General features: G+C 40.1%; 1 long non-coding RNA gene across 1 annotated transcript; it reads right to left on the reverse strand.

Moving 5' to 3' along the window:
• Nucleotides 1–11,591: 11,591 nt before the first annotated feature.
• On the reverse strand, nt 11,592–14,288 carry LOC137296688 (uncharacterized). Its single transcript, XR_010957657.1, has 4 exons — nt 14,128–14,288; nt 13,480–13,611; nt 12,445–12,919; nt 11,592–11,949 (listed from the first exon to the last, which is right to left on the reverse strand). It is a non-coding gene; the product is annotated as an uncharacterized lncRNA (long non-coding RNA).
• Between the last annotated feature and the right edge of the window lie 814 nt (nt 14,289–15,102).

Consider the following 15,102-nt stretch of genomic DNA (forward strand, 5'->3'; position numbering starts at 1 on the left):
ACCTTCAGGAATGGAAGCCCATGACAGAAATGTGCCCTGGACAAATGACAGGTTGGAGGTTGGCATGGGAGGTTAAAGTAACTTGTTGGAAAAGCCAATCACAACGTTTTCGAGATGATAAATTTCATGTTGAACTGGAGACGCAAATTAATAAACTGAACATGGTGCAACATAGTGCTGGCCAGACACTGCTCCCAAAGAAAAAGAAACATCAAGACCTCCAGAGAGGACTGCCCACCCTGGAACATAGGGCATTATTGATATGTTGTATTATTTTGATAGGTTATCTCATGGAACGAAACTTTCTAAAAGGTCACATGAAAAAGGAAAACACAACATTGCAGATTCTGATACCTTTGGGTATGCAGTTACCGAAACAAATCATAAAAAATGCCAATTCAACCTGTAAAGAAAACAAACGCGATGGAAAAAACCCGCGAATTCGGAGTTCAAGCGATTCACTAAATTTCCCCCAGCGCTGGGGGAAGAAGTTGTTTCAACAGTCGTGCTGCGCTGCGCCCATACCGCATGCGCAGTGAATAGGTTCACGGAGCTTGAAACAGTATGCATGCCCGGAGTATGAGATCGTGACCAGTAGTCCAATCTTGGCTGTGTACACAAACAAGTAAATAATCTACTCGTTACATAAAAAAACATGTTGATTGTAAGAAGAAGCCTCTATCACAGAGAAAGCTTAATGTCTGGTTTATTGACACCTATATGTATGGCTGCCTGTCTGATAAAGACAATATGCAATACACAGCTTCAGTCATTGACCACATGCAATTTAAACTTAACACCTATCAGGCTATACGCCATAAACAAAATAAATTGATTGATGACTCATGCGTCCGAGTACTGTCTCAGCCACATTATGTAATTAAGCAGGTGTGATACTTGTACATATGACATGTTTTTATGTCTATGGGTTGCAAAGAAACTACATCCGTTTTTCTCGGATGACTGGATCTAACGGAAACTGTCAGTTTCAAATCCTGCTTTGTACTTGGACGAATTACAATTTCCAGTCGTTCACCATCTCTACTGAGATGATTTTTTATTGGATCGAACGCAAATTCAGAGATGGGTTTACAAAACCCAACATCTCTAAATACATTCTTTATGGATAACAACATAGTGTATATGATTTTGTTAGACAACGGTATATCAATCCATAGTGAAACGACGCATCATATACAATACAAAAAGTTGTTATCCATAAAGAATCTTACTTTCTTGTGACTCGCCATACTTCTAAAATGCCCATCAAACACATCATCTTTCTGAACACACTATGGGCCCCACCTTATGAGACCTCGGCGTATCAGCAAATGAAGCAGACAATCGGTAGCCGTCGTTACACTTGAGTGCACATCCACCATCTATGACTGGGTTTGGTCGTTACGAGGGACGAAAGTCCAAGTACAACCAGGGATACTCTACAATACTCTATATAGGCTCCCTGGTACAACATATTGCACTTCTGAATCGCGATTGTATGCTTGTAATTTTATTATTTTCTTACAAACAGCAGAACTGATATAATGGAATATATGTTACTAATACTTATAGTGGTGGAATATTTGACATGTTGATATTTCATATGTTTTGGGGTTTTTTTTATCTCGTGATCAATAGTGGTAACGCCAAATACTAGTAAGTTCTTATCCACCTTGTGCCTGTAAAAACACAGAATGGCCTTCGTTCGACTTTGTGCATTGACAGTTTATTCGACCCGTTTATTCACATGGCATAGGAACCATATTTGAGGTGTGGCGAGTCACACTGCTTCCATTTCCCTCGCTACTCTGCTACATCTTTAATGGATAAAAAATTGGATAAAAAAAAACATTTTGAAATTGTTTCTGAGGAGTTGTAGGCTGGTTTGACATCTTGCAGTGTCATCATCGCGATAATGCGCCGAGGAGTGGGTTGTTTAGGTGAAAGCTGTAATGTGCTGAATTTGGTTTATGACGCGTGAACAAGGAATTTAGCATATCATAACATTGAAATAAATTCGATGTTCGCTTGATAGTGCTCCATGGTCAATACTGCACTGTTGATGGAAATGGTATTCTTTAATGCGGAATTTGTTTCACGTTTATAATACTCCCGTCTTTCATGCAAATTAAATTATCTCAAAACAAATAGACAGTGTCAAGCTTACACTAGATGTTTATTTACAGATTATAACAAGAATCAAGATTAAATTTCATACAAAAACATTCCATTTACAAATTTACGGAAAATATGTTACACATTATTATCAAATATACAATCAAAAACAATGGAGTGGCATTGTAGTTGTGCATTCTTTAATGCTTGTTCATATTTTGCTTTCTTATGGCTGGGGAGGTCTGCCTGTTGCATCCCTTCGACTCGATTTCTGAAGAAAACAGTCAATATGATTATGCTTGCATTAAGTGAATGGTAAACCAATTTGAAAATAGAATCAATGCTTATTCTCATAATCTCATAGCAGGTATTATTGATACTTGTGTATTTAGTGCATTAGAACACAGGGGTTGTATGGTACAACCTTTTTTTTCCTTTGAAAGATCACACGGATTAATACCGTGGGGTGATTGTTACTGTATCTCCCAGCCTTGAACAAAGCCTCAACACATAACAAGGCGTAATCCCTTGTTCATTGATGAGCAAGTCATGTCAGTAAGGGTTCATTAATTAAGAAGGCCTAATGCCTTGTTAATTGCTATCATCTCAGTTAAGATTCATCAATTAACATGCCTTCTTCCTTTCTAATTGATGGTAAGCCAAGTTATGTAGTGCATCCTCTTAAAAAATTTTCATCTAATTCTTGATTCCCGAAAGCTACTTAAATTGGTTTTCATGTTTACTTACTGTAGTTTTTCTGGAACTTCTTCTCATGACATCATTGTGTTTGTTTTGGTTGTTTTTCTTTCTTGAGACGGTTTCCTTTTTTTGTCTGCAAACATCTTGTCATAGCCACTGCAACAAACAAAATACAATACCCTGACAGAAACTTTATGTTTCAATAAAACTGACGTATATTATAGAGTGATTACAGAATTATAGCAAGAAGTCGTCGCCAAACACATGCACCCGATTCAATCGGTTGAACAAAATCGCCCATGAACATCACATTTTGTTACATAATTTTACTGTTTGGAGCTCAAGAAATGAGCATTCATATTTATATGACAGTGGGTTGTGCTCATATTTTGTTGTGCACTGATGCATATAGGACAGAGCATTAAGCAGAACTGCAATACCTTGAAACTCAGCGTGCGGAATGACAGGGAGAGCTGCCTTAGCGTCCATATTCTGTCCTGTTTCCAACCTAAACAAATACAATTCTAAATTTATTGTCAGCACAATGAAGATAAATTCATGTCGAGGTTATTGTAGAAACACCTGAAGTTTTACTTGTTGAATGGTTTAATGCATTGAAACTCTTGCAGTTACTGTATTTAAATCATATTAAAGTATATTTTTGAGTCTGTTGTGGATTTAGGGTCATTCCTTCTACAGACTCAGCATTCCACAGAGCCTGCCTCAGAGTTGTCTGTGAAAGTAAATTCATGGGGAAAATGCAATTAGCATTTTGAAAAACCTAACAAAATGACTAGCAGGTATTACAACTAAAGTCTTAAATAAAGTCGAATTACTGCTAATACAACATCGTATAAGAATATCTTGTCTGAAAACGTTACAAACATTTACAAAGGAATAAACAATCAATTTAGTTTTTAAAATATATTTGTGTTAAATTTGATTTTGAAATGCCTTAGCGATTTTGAAAAGGATATATCTATTAAAGTCACTATTCCATCCATATGATGACGTGTGATATGGGAACCCAAAATACGTATAGGCATGAATACTGGGATTAGTCTGTATTGCTCCGTCATTGCTGTTTTTGATGAAACCTATCTCTTAAAACATAAAACAGAACATTTTACATCTGTAAGAATATGTCCAAAATCAGTCTTATACTGATTATAAATTATGATTGAAATTACATGCAACAGGTAATCCTTCAGATCAACCACAAAAAACAGCTGATGTTACCTGGGGAATATATTCCACCCCATAGCCTGATTAAGTCCCAGGAAGGATATTTATGACATGTAATAAACCTTTGATCAGCCAATTAGTCGCGCTGTTGTTCTCATATCGTGATTCAATATACTAAACACTTACTGAATGGCAGGGATATTCTGCGACTCTGTATATTGAGCTCCCTGCTAAATGATATGGTAGTCTTGATTGTGAGATTTCTCAACAGCCATGCTGCTGAAGGAACACATGGCATCATCAGGGTTGCCTTACTGATTTTACAAATAATATACTTGCATCGTCTGCAATATACTCCCCTGAGCTGAATGTGCCCTCTGAAGAAATATCGCTGACAGACATTCTGAACGGCTTTGCAGATGTAAAGTCTCAAATTCACGATAGCAAAAATGTCCGTATGTTGGTGTGCAATGATCAACTGCATTTTCCCATCGGGTGTTCATATATGTATTTAGATCTCAAAAGGTCATCAAATTACTTTGAGTTACTCTTCCTCTCTGTAACTTCTCCAACCCAGAAATACAATGGACAGTGCACGTGTACACAACTGTTTGTGAAACATGTAAATAAAGATATGTCACTTTAATATGAATTTTACCAATTGACCATGTTGTTGAAATAGACTATTGTTCATCAAGACTAAGCGTTATCAAAACACTAGCTCAAATCGGCCAAATAATCCCACTAGTGGTATCCTCTTTGGACTGAAGTTGTTTATTTTAAGAGTAAGAGAATTATAAGGCATGCTCAACTGGGTTTGGTCGTTTAATTAATCCCACACAGCCATCACCAGCAGAGGGAATGATTTACACATCTCATTTTTGTGCTTAATTATTGTGTTTGTTTTTTATTGATAAACAATGACATGGGATTGAAAATAGCTTTACAGTTTATATCGACACCGGTACCATACAACATACAATACAAAATTTAAATGCAGCATGTGTTGTCACATATGTATATAAATTTGAATAACAAACATGGGTAAAGCTTGAAGACAATCTTATATGGAAATAGTGAATTATCTGATCTTAATAATCTGTCCATCTTAAGATCTGCCTACCTCTTCGTCACTGCTTCTTTTAGATTTGATACTATATATGATTGAAGAATTAACCTCGTGGTTTGTCATATGATAATCTTCTATTAGAACTTTGGTTTATTTACCTTTGTAAAGTGCATTCCACACATACAAACTAATTGTATCAATATAGAGCATTTACGAAAATGTTATTGGTAAGATAATTATGTTTGGTGTCTTGATGGTAAAATTGTGGATGCTTACCGAAGTAACCATAGACTTAAGAAAAAAAAAACATCTTCAAGCAGAAAGGAAGACCATAACAGAGTATGGAAAAGTTTTTTCCCATCTTGTTGGGTCAGTTGTGTATGAAGTGAACTATCACTGTTGACACTGATGATGTATGATTGTGTAGCACTTTAAGAATTTCTTATATTCACGAAAGTCACCAAATGCAAAGCAGATTGTACAGTTATGTAAGTTATGTTTTATGTATGAATGATAAATTAAAAATTTATGTACGCCGAACATAAACAAAAAAAGATAGACCGGCACGCACCATTTAAATATTCTGTAACATAATTCTTGTAAATGATTATATAAATCTTGTTACACAATGATTTTTATTAATTCCTTTGACTACTTGCTCCAATCCACACGTACTGATATCACAACCAATTATCTATTGACATGTTTATGAGATTTCTTGAATACACCAATTGCATAACACCGTTAATGAGCACCAACATAAAAGGTCTAGTGACAGGTGTTATTTAGAGAATGCATATAGTTCCCATGGAGCAGAGTGGTAAAATCATCGGAATGAGCTTGGGATGATGATTTCGAACAAAGGCAAGACATCTGTTTTAACAGGCACAAGTATTTGGTATATGGATCAATGCTGGCCGTACACATGAACTTTCATGTTTTCACACACCAGACGCAGTTGCATTGATATGAAGCACAAATGGACTACACAAAATATGACGTATTTCTTCAGTTTTCATGAGCACACCACAACATCCACCAATGCATGGCGCACCGCCACCGGCATACATGAGTACACCACAACATCCACCAATGCATGGGGCACCAGCACCCTCACACAAGAGACACCACCATCACATCCACCAATGCATCGCACACCGCCAGCAGCATACATGAGCACACCACAACATCCACCAATGCATGGCGCACCGCCAGCAGCAGACATGAGGACACCAGAACATCCACCAATGCATGGCGCACCGACACCGGCATACATGACACACCACCATCACATACGCCAATGCATGGCACACCACCACCGCCATACATGAGTACAGTACAACATCCACTAATGCATGGCACACCGCCACCGACATACAGGAGTACACCACAACATCCACCAATACATGGCGAACCATCACCAGCATACATGAGTACACCACAACATCCACCAATGCATGGCGCACCGCCACCGGCATACATGAGAACACTACAAGATCCAGCAATGCATGGGGCACCACCACCGGCATACATGAGTACAGTACATCCACCAAAGCATGGTGCACCAGCACCCTCATACATGAGACACCATCATCACATCCACCAATGCATCCACCATCCACGCACTGCCACCGACATACATTAGCACACCACAACATCCACCAATGCATGGGGCACCACCACATTCATACATGAGTACATAACAACATCCACAAATGCATGGTGCACCGACAAAAGCATACATGAATACAGCACAAGATCCACCAATGCATGGCGCACCACCACTGGCATACATGAGAACACCACAACATCCACCAATGCATGGGGCACCAGCACCCTCATACATGAGACATCACCATCACATCCACCAATGCATGGTGCACCACCACCGGCATACATGAGAACACCACAACATCCACCAATGCATGGCGCACCGCCACCGGCATACATGAGAACACTACAAGATCCAGCAATGCATGGGGCACCACCACCGGCATACATGAGTACAGTACATCCACCAAAGCATGGTGCACCAGCACCCTCATACATGAGACACCATCATCACATCCACCAATGCATCCACCAACCACGCACTGCCACCGACATACATTAGCACACCACAACATCCACCAATGCATGGGGCACCACCACATTCATACATGAGTACATAACAACATCCACAAATGCATGGTGCACCGACAAAAGAATACATGAATACAGCACAAGATCCACCAATGCATGGCGCACCACCACTGGCATACATGAGAACACCACAACATCCACCAATGCATGGGGCACCAGCACCCTCATACATGAGACATCACCATCACATCCACCAATGCATGGTGCACCACCACCGGCATACATGAGAACACCACAACATCCACCAATGCATGGGGCACCAGCACCCTCATACACGAGACATCACCATCACATCCACCAATGCATGGTGTACAGCCACGACATACATGAGTATACCAAAACATCCACCAATGCATGGTGCACCACCACCGGCATACATGAGTACACCACAACATTCACCAATGCATGGCACACCGGCACCGGCATACATGAGTACACCACAAAATCCACCAATGCATCGTGCAACGCCACCGGCATACATGAGTACACCATAACATCCACCAATGCATGGTGCACCAGCACCCTCATACATGAGACACCACCATCACATCCACCAATGCATGGCGCACTGCCACACGCATACATGAGTACACCAAAACATCCACCAATTCACAAGAATGACTGCATAGAAAATAAAAGTCACCGGAACCGTTATGTTGAAAGAAAACGTGTTTAAAGTCGGAATGAAATCACATCTGATCTGAACGCCCCGTGGTACAACTTGTCGTGTATTTGAAAGGCATTAAATCTATCGCTTCTCCAGTAACTCTTAATTTGCTTTCCAGAAACCGCTGACACAAATTGCATAGTGTTATTTCCAAAACAGCCCACGTCAGTTTCCAGCCGGCTCGTGTTAAAGACGTCATTCATCCTGCCTTGCCTGTTCCAATCTGTTTTCTCGTCATCGATTCCATTCCGTTAAACCAGTCTAACTTACTGAATGGTATAACAATGGTTCCTCCTTACACGTGTCTGACATCACATTTAGTATCAATCTTGGGATAATGCAAACACGACTCAGTGAAGAATGGCCACCCCTACCTATCGATGAACGTTTGGATGATTCAGGTGATGTATTATACCATTATATGAAGTGATGTATTATACCATTGTATGAAGTGATGTATTATACCATTGTATGAGTGCCCATGTCAGATTGAGATTCATAATTTACCTTTACAGACAATCAGTGGTGCCTACAAAGACGAAAGTTGGCACAGGTGGATGACGAAACATTGATTATAATGTAGAATGTACAGAAAGTACCTTATTATTTAGCATCATTTCATTTCTGAGACAAGAAGCTTTATACAAATATTCACCTAAATTACACAACAGTTGCATTGTACTAATATGGTTCTATATGTTAGTAATATGGCATCTGTAGTAATATGGTTTTATGTACAGTTTTATGTACTCAACATGCTGTTTCTATAGTTGGATTACGAGAGTTACGTCGGAATTTAGATAAATATTTCCCGAAGATGTGCGGGATACAGCAGAGTGCAAATATCAATAATATTTATATAAATTACACATTCTGATCAATTGGATAAATAACAACAATCTCTTGAGATGCTTGATCGAAACTTCGTATGTAAGAAGGTAGGAATGCAGGACATACTTCATCTCTATGTCATAATTCATTGATACCAATGTTAGATTAAATATTGTTCCCCTGATACGCCCAGTTATTTACACGACGGTTCTTTACTTCTCACAAAAGACATTCATAATGATTTCGAAGGATAAGATCATTTGTGTGAAGCAACTTGCACCAATACTTTATCATGTTAAATTGTCTCTGATATATGCGAGGGGGACGACCCAATTCTGCATAAGCCATAGAATTACATGTATAGTTTTTTAACTTCAGTGGAGTAATTCAACAACGAATCTAACTGCTTTTGTGAACCATCAACTGATTCAGAAATTAGGACACGTCGTCTGCATACAGTAGCAGAAAAATACTTAGGGATTTACATTTATAAGAAATTCAGTTATCTTCAAAAAACGGGGTCTCAAAATCACTGAGATAAAATGAAAATAGAATTGGAGACAAAACATCGCCTTGCATTAAATCCGAATAATTCTTGCAGGATTCACTAAAATAGCCGCCAACGCTAACAAACGATCTAACGTTCAGATACAAAGAATATATAACTGACATTAATTTTCCATTTACATCTAACTTTGACAACTTACCACAACTTACACCTGTCTACAGAGTGCAATACATCCTGAGAGTTGACGAAAGCACGATACAATACGCTCATTATTGTTAAGGCTGTTGCTAATTAATGTGAAACTATGTTTACGACACAAATTGGAATGTTGGTATTCCCCGAACGGAAGCGAGGGATATGCAGATATTTAGGCACGAGTGTGCCTATCTATTACCAAACTCAACTTTCAAACATGGGCTGGTTACCCACAATGGCCTCATTTAGAACGCAACGTTATAGAGGAGACGTGGCGTCCTTGCATTGCTCACGACATCACCTCACCATGACAAAGTAATATTTTCCCCTAGGTCATCGTATGAAAAATATGAACCCCGATATTTTCGACCTCGTAGTTTATATGGCTCATGGGCCAATCTGGTAGAAATATTAATATTAATTCTTCTACTGGAGTAGATCATCCGGGTATCCTTGGTGCTGTAAGTTGGAGACCCACTTGCTTTTAGCATTGTCCTTGTGATACTCCGTGGTGGGTGGCTCGGATGATGAACCATATTACACTAACCATGGCTTACAGCTGTGAAATTCCGCCCAAAAGCCCAAAATGTCCAGTTGAAACTGACCTAATTGATACTGATCACAGACCTTCTGCATCGATTGAGTATTGGCCGCTTTTCCTTGTGATCGAGACTCCTGACAAGACACCGTAAAAGGTGAACCCCTTTGCTGTATCCAGGGGTATTGAAGTAGTGCAGGAGGAGGCAGCTGAAAAATCTGATGTCGTAGCCTCCCCAGTACTCAGTTTGTTTGACACTATCTTCAGTTAGTATGATGTCTTTGGCTCATGAAAAGGCCTTTAATACTCAGGTTTTCAAAGGCCATTTTATGTGGTGGAGGTCTGTGAGCATTTTCATGACATTTGGTTTGCTGGCCGACAATATCTCAAAGTTGATCATGGATAGTTTTACTAATATCAATATGATCACTGTCATTGTGACTTTTGTGTATTGCTAAAGGGCGTTTATTTTTTGACATATATTTGCTTTTGAAAATAATGAAAATGACCGCCATTTTGAATTGTCTTCTCGGCAGTTACATTTACATAAAAATTAACACCGAATGTGTCCATTTACATCCAATGTTGATACTTTTTATGTTTTTTGACACTTGTATCTTCTAGAGTGGTGACTCGGGCACAAAACAGGTGATTTTGTATGGTCATGTCGTGATGATATAATGTTTTACAGCTAACTCTTTGAGACGAGATTTTGTTTCCTGTTTACTTCTAGAGTGACAACATGTTACATGGAATAACTTGATATTCCTCAGAATTCAAAAATGGCTGCCAAGATGGTCACCATTGTAGTTTTAGTGCCTATACAGAGCAGAGAACTAAAAAACAATTCATTTGGTGTCACATGTTTAACACAGTTTAGAAAAAAAACAAACTTCAATGTTATGGTTAATAAAAGCTATACATTCCTTAACTATTTGATGAAATAGCAGTATCCATTGATACATTCAGAAGCTTACAATTTGTTCAGTTTATCTGCTTTGATATAGATCTCTCTCTGATGGCGTACTGACTTTATTGCATTTACTCTGTGTCAGTTCAACCAATCCATGGGGAGCAGCATCTCTCGACATCAGAACACCAGAATAGGGATAAGCTGACCAGCACAAATGCTCCAACCATGGTCAACTGGTTAAGGAATATGATTGGCACACATGCACTTCGTTGTTTACTTGCGCAATGTAATATTCTAGACTGTTGGATGTTGGTGGGAGCTTTTCATTTAATGTCTTGTCTCATCTACAGACACCTGTGCGATGTGATCTAGTAATGTTGATAGGCTTTTGTATTGTAAGTTCTGGTTTGTAGACATTAGAATACCCCCGTGTATTGATCTATTGTTTTAATGTTGGACTTGTTTCGTGATGTGTTTCTGTGTTGGCGGTGTTTAGCAGTGCATGGCAGTATATGGCTAAAAACAAGCACTCCTACAAGCGATAAAGTCGTGCACATCCGATTTCCATGGACAAAAACAATTCTTCTCGAGTTCACAAGTTTCACAAACAAAACAGCAAAACAAACAAGTACAATTGGACCGGCTGTGCGGATTGTTTTATGAATGTCATCATTCCCAACATGGAACAGTACCAAATCCTCGAATAGAAACACCAGCATTGTTGTCGCAGAATGTATGTCTGAATTGATCTTGATCAAATTTGAGATTTGAACAAGGTCAAAGGTAACTGAAGCCCGACACGTAAAACCAGAGATAAAAAACATTTTTGAGAAAAAAAACTCTGGAACCGTGTTCCCTCAACGTATGCAACGCTACCTATTCTACTGGAGGGTTTACAGTAGTAGAGACGCAGAGTACATTGTCACAAAATGTCCGAACAGTAAAACATCCACATGCTGGTCCAGAAGAATCCTTGATCCACTTCTATCCATGAAATATCTCCTTTGGAATATCTTCTTGGCAGTCGTCCTGCCTCTGGGGGACTTCAGGGTCCATTTCCGCCCCCAGGACGATGGCATCCACGCTCCTGATAAAAATGTAAACATATTTTACATCATTTGTACTGTGTGCATAAATGCAAAATATATGATTCCACGAGAACATATCTCAAACACGAAGATCAAGTTGTGACTTGACAGTAGACGTCATTGTACACAAGGAGGCACTTTATGTTTTCTTTCAAAGATCGTTTGGAAGAACACAGTGGCTTCTGCTAATAAAGGTAAACAGTATTCTGTATCATAATTTATACTTCCAGCACATATTAAGACTGCATGAGTGTCGGTTTCACACTGCTTTTACCAGCATACCAGCTATATCACGGGGAGAAACAACAAATATCGGATCCACACATCATTCAGATATGGAAAATCGAAATAGGTTTGTTTGGAGCGTCATGAGCGAACACTTTAACCATTCGGTTATTCGACGATCCCCTTACATTTAAATACAAAGCAAATATATCGGGACGTGAAAAACAAAATTTCATCTAAGTTTTAAAGTGAAATAGTGAATGCTTTACCAGGAGGGAGGCCAGTACACTGACTTTCAAAGTGACCATCCGGGATTAGCTTTGTCTCGAACTACCTATTGAAGGACGGAATGGTGGGTTAACACTAAGTTATACTATCTATAGATAGCATCGTACAGGGCATGCACGAAGGGGGCCCTATCTACACTAACCCCTAATCTACCAGTCAAGTGCAGTCAGCATTGGGTCTACTGGGGGTGCTGAAAAGACTGGGGTCACCAGTGTGCCAACCCTAAACTAGCTAGGTTGCTATAGCAACCATCCTGACTGTACAGTCAGGCCCTAGCACCGAACCTACTCCATGTACGCTCGGCAGGGGGCTACGCGGAGAGCAGACGCACAATGGAGCCACCATGAGACAAAAACTCATCCCATCGGACCCTTTGAAAGTAAGTGTACTAAAGTCCAGGTGGAAGGGTTCAGAGTGACACAACACCAAATCCAGAGTGTGCCAGGGTTCCTGCGTCTGAAAGAAATGAGTCATGCATAAGCATCAGTAATCACATTTCTCTCGGATGTAGATTGGATTAACAACAGCGAGTAAGTGTGGTTTTCTGCCGCTTTGGACAATTTTTCCAGCATTAAGTGGGCGTGGGGCATAGTATTTAAGTGAGGACTCGAACAATGGTACTGAACATGACGTGCCAACACTTGAACAACTAGGCTACACTACCACTCCCTTTACATGCAGAAACCAGTATCAACCTTTCCCATCTATACCTAAATGGCTGTGACTATGCTGGTCGTAAGAGGCGACTAACGGGATCGGGTGGTCAGACTCGCTGACTTCTTGGTTGAAACATGTCATCGGTTCCCATTTGCGCAGATCGATGCTCGTGTTGTTGATCACTGGATTGTCTTGTCCAGACTCGATTATTTACAGACCGTCACCTTATAACTGAATATTGCTGAGTGCGGCGTAAAACTAAACTCACTCACTCCTAAATGGCTGTATACTATGAGAGAATTAGTGTGCACAATATATGAAACAAATATTTTCTTCCAAATAGAGTTGAAAACACCTGCCTGTCTGGTCCTCTGTCATCCTTCCGAAGAATCCTTGGTTCACGTCCATCCATGGAATATCTTCTCTTCTTGGCAGTCGTCCTGCCTCTGGGGGACTTCAGTGTCCATTTCGCCCCCAGGAAGATGGCATCCCTGCTCATAACAGTACAGAGAATATAGTTTACATCGCTGGCACTTACTGTGTGCATATATGCAACTTATATGCCTACACGTAAAATCTCAAACATGAAACTCAAGTTGTAATTTTGCAGTAGACGTCATGATAAACAAGGATGCATTGCATGTTATGGTTTATTCAAAAGATTGTTTGAAAGGAACAGTTGCATGCGTAAGCAACGGTTCTACTTAAAAAGGCAAAGAACACTTTACATAATTTATGCTTCACACACAGATTATGACTGCATGAGTGTCCTTTTACACCGCTTTCAGCAATATACTAGCTATATCACGGTGAGAAACAACAAATATATGCTTCACACATCATTCAGATATGGAAAATCGAAATAGGTTGTTTGGATCGTCATGAGCGAACACTTTAACCATTCGGTTATTCGACGATCCCCTTACATTTAAATGCAAAGCAAATATGTCGGGACGTGAAAAACAAAATTTAATTTAAGTTTTAAACTGAAATAGTGAATGTTTTACCAGCAGGTAGGCCAGTACACTGACTTTCAAAGTGACCAGCCGGGACTTGCTTTGTCTCGAACTACCTATTGAAGGACGGAATGGTGGGTTAACACTAAGTTATACTATCTATAGATAGCATCGTACAGGGCATGCACGAAGGGGGCCCTATCTACACTAACCCCTAATCTACCAGTCAAGTGCAGTCAGCATTGGGTCTACTGGGGGTGCTGAAAAGACTGGGGTCACCAGTGTGCCAACCCTAAACTAGCTGGGTTGCTATAGCAACCATCCTGACTGTACAGTCAGGCCCTAGCACCGAACCTACTCCATGTACGCTCGGCAGGGGGCTACGCGGAGAGCAGACGCACAATGGAGCCACCATGAGACAAAAACGCATCCCATCGGACCCTTTGAAAGTAAGTGTACTAAAGTCCAGGTGGAAGGGTTCAGAGTGACACAACACCAAATCCAGAGTGTGCCAGGGTTCCTGCGTCTGAAAGAAATGAGTCATGCATAAGCATCAGTAATCACATTTCTCTCGGATGTAGATTGGATTAACAACAGCGAGTAAGTGTGGTTTTCTGCCGCTTTGGACAATTTTCCAGCATTAAGTGGGCGTGGGGCATAGTATTTAAGTGAGGACTCGAACAATGGTACTGAACATGACGTGCCAACACTTGAACAACTAGGCTACACTACCACTCCCTTTACATGCAGAAACCAGTATCAACCTTTCCCATCTATACCTAAATGGCTGTGACTATGCTGGTCGTAAGAGGCGACTAACGGGATCGTGTGGTCAGACTCGCTGACTTCTTGGTTGAAACATGTCATCGGTTCCCATTTGCGCAGATCGATGCTCGTGTTGTTGATCACTGGATTGTCTTGTCCAGACTCGATTATTTACAGACCGTCACCTTATAACTGAATATTGCTGAGTGCGGCGTAAAACTAAACTCACTCACTCCTAAATGGCTGTATACTATGAGAGAA

Source organism: Haliotis asinina, chromosome 9, assembly GCF_037392515.1.
Source record: "Haliotis asinina isolate JCU_RB_2024 chromosome 9, JCU_Hal_asi_v2, whole genome shotgun sequence".
NCBI classification, from domain to species: Eukaryota; Metazoa; Mollusca; class Gastropoda; order Lepetellida; family Haliotidae; genus Haliotis; species Haliotis asinina.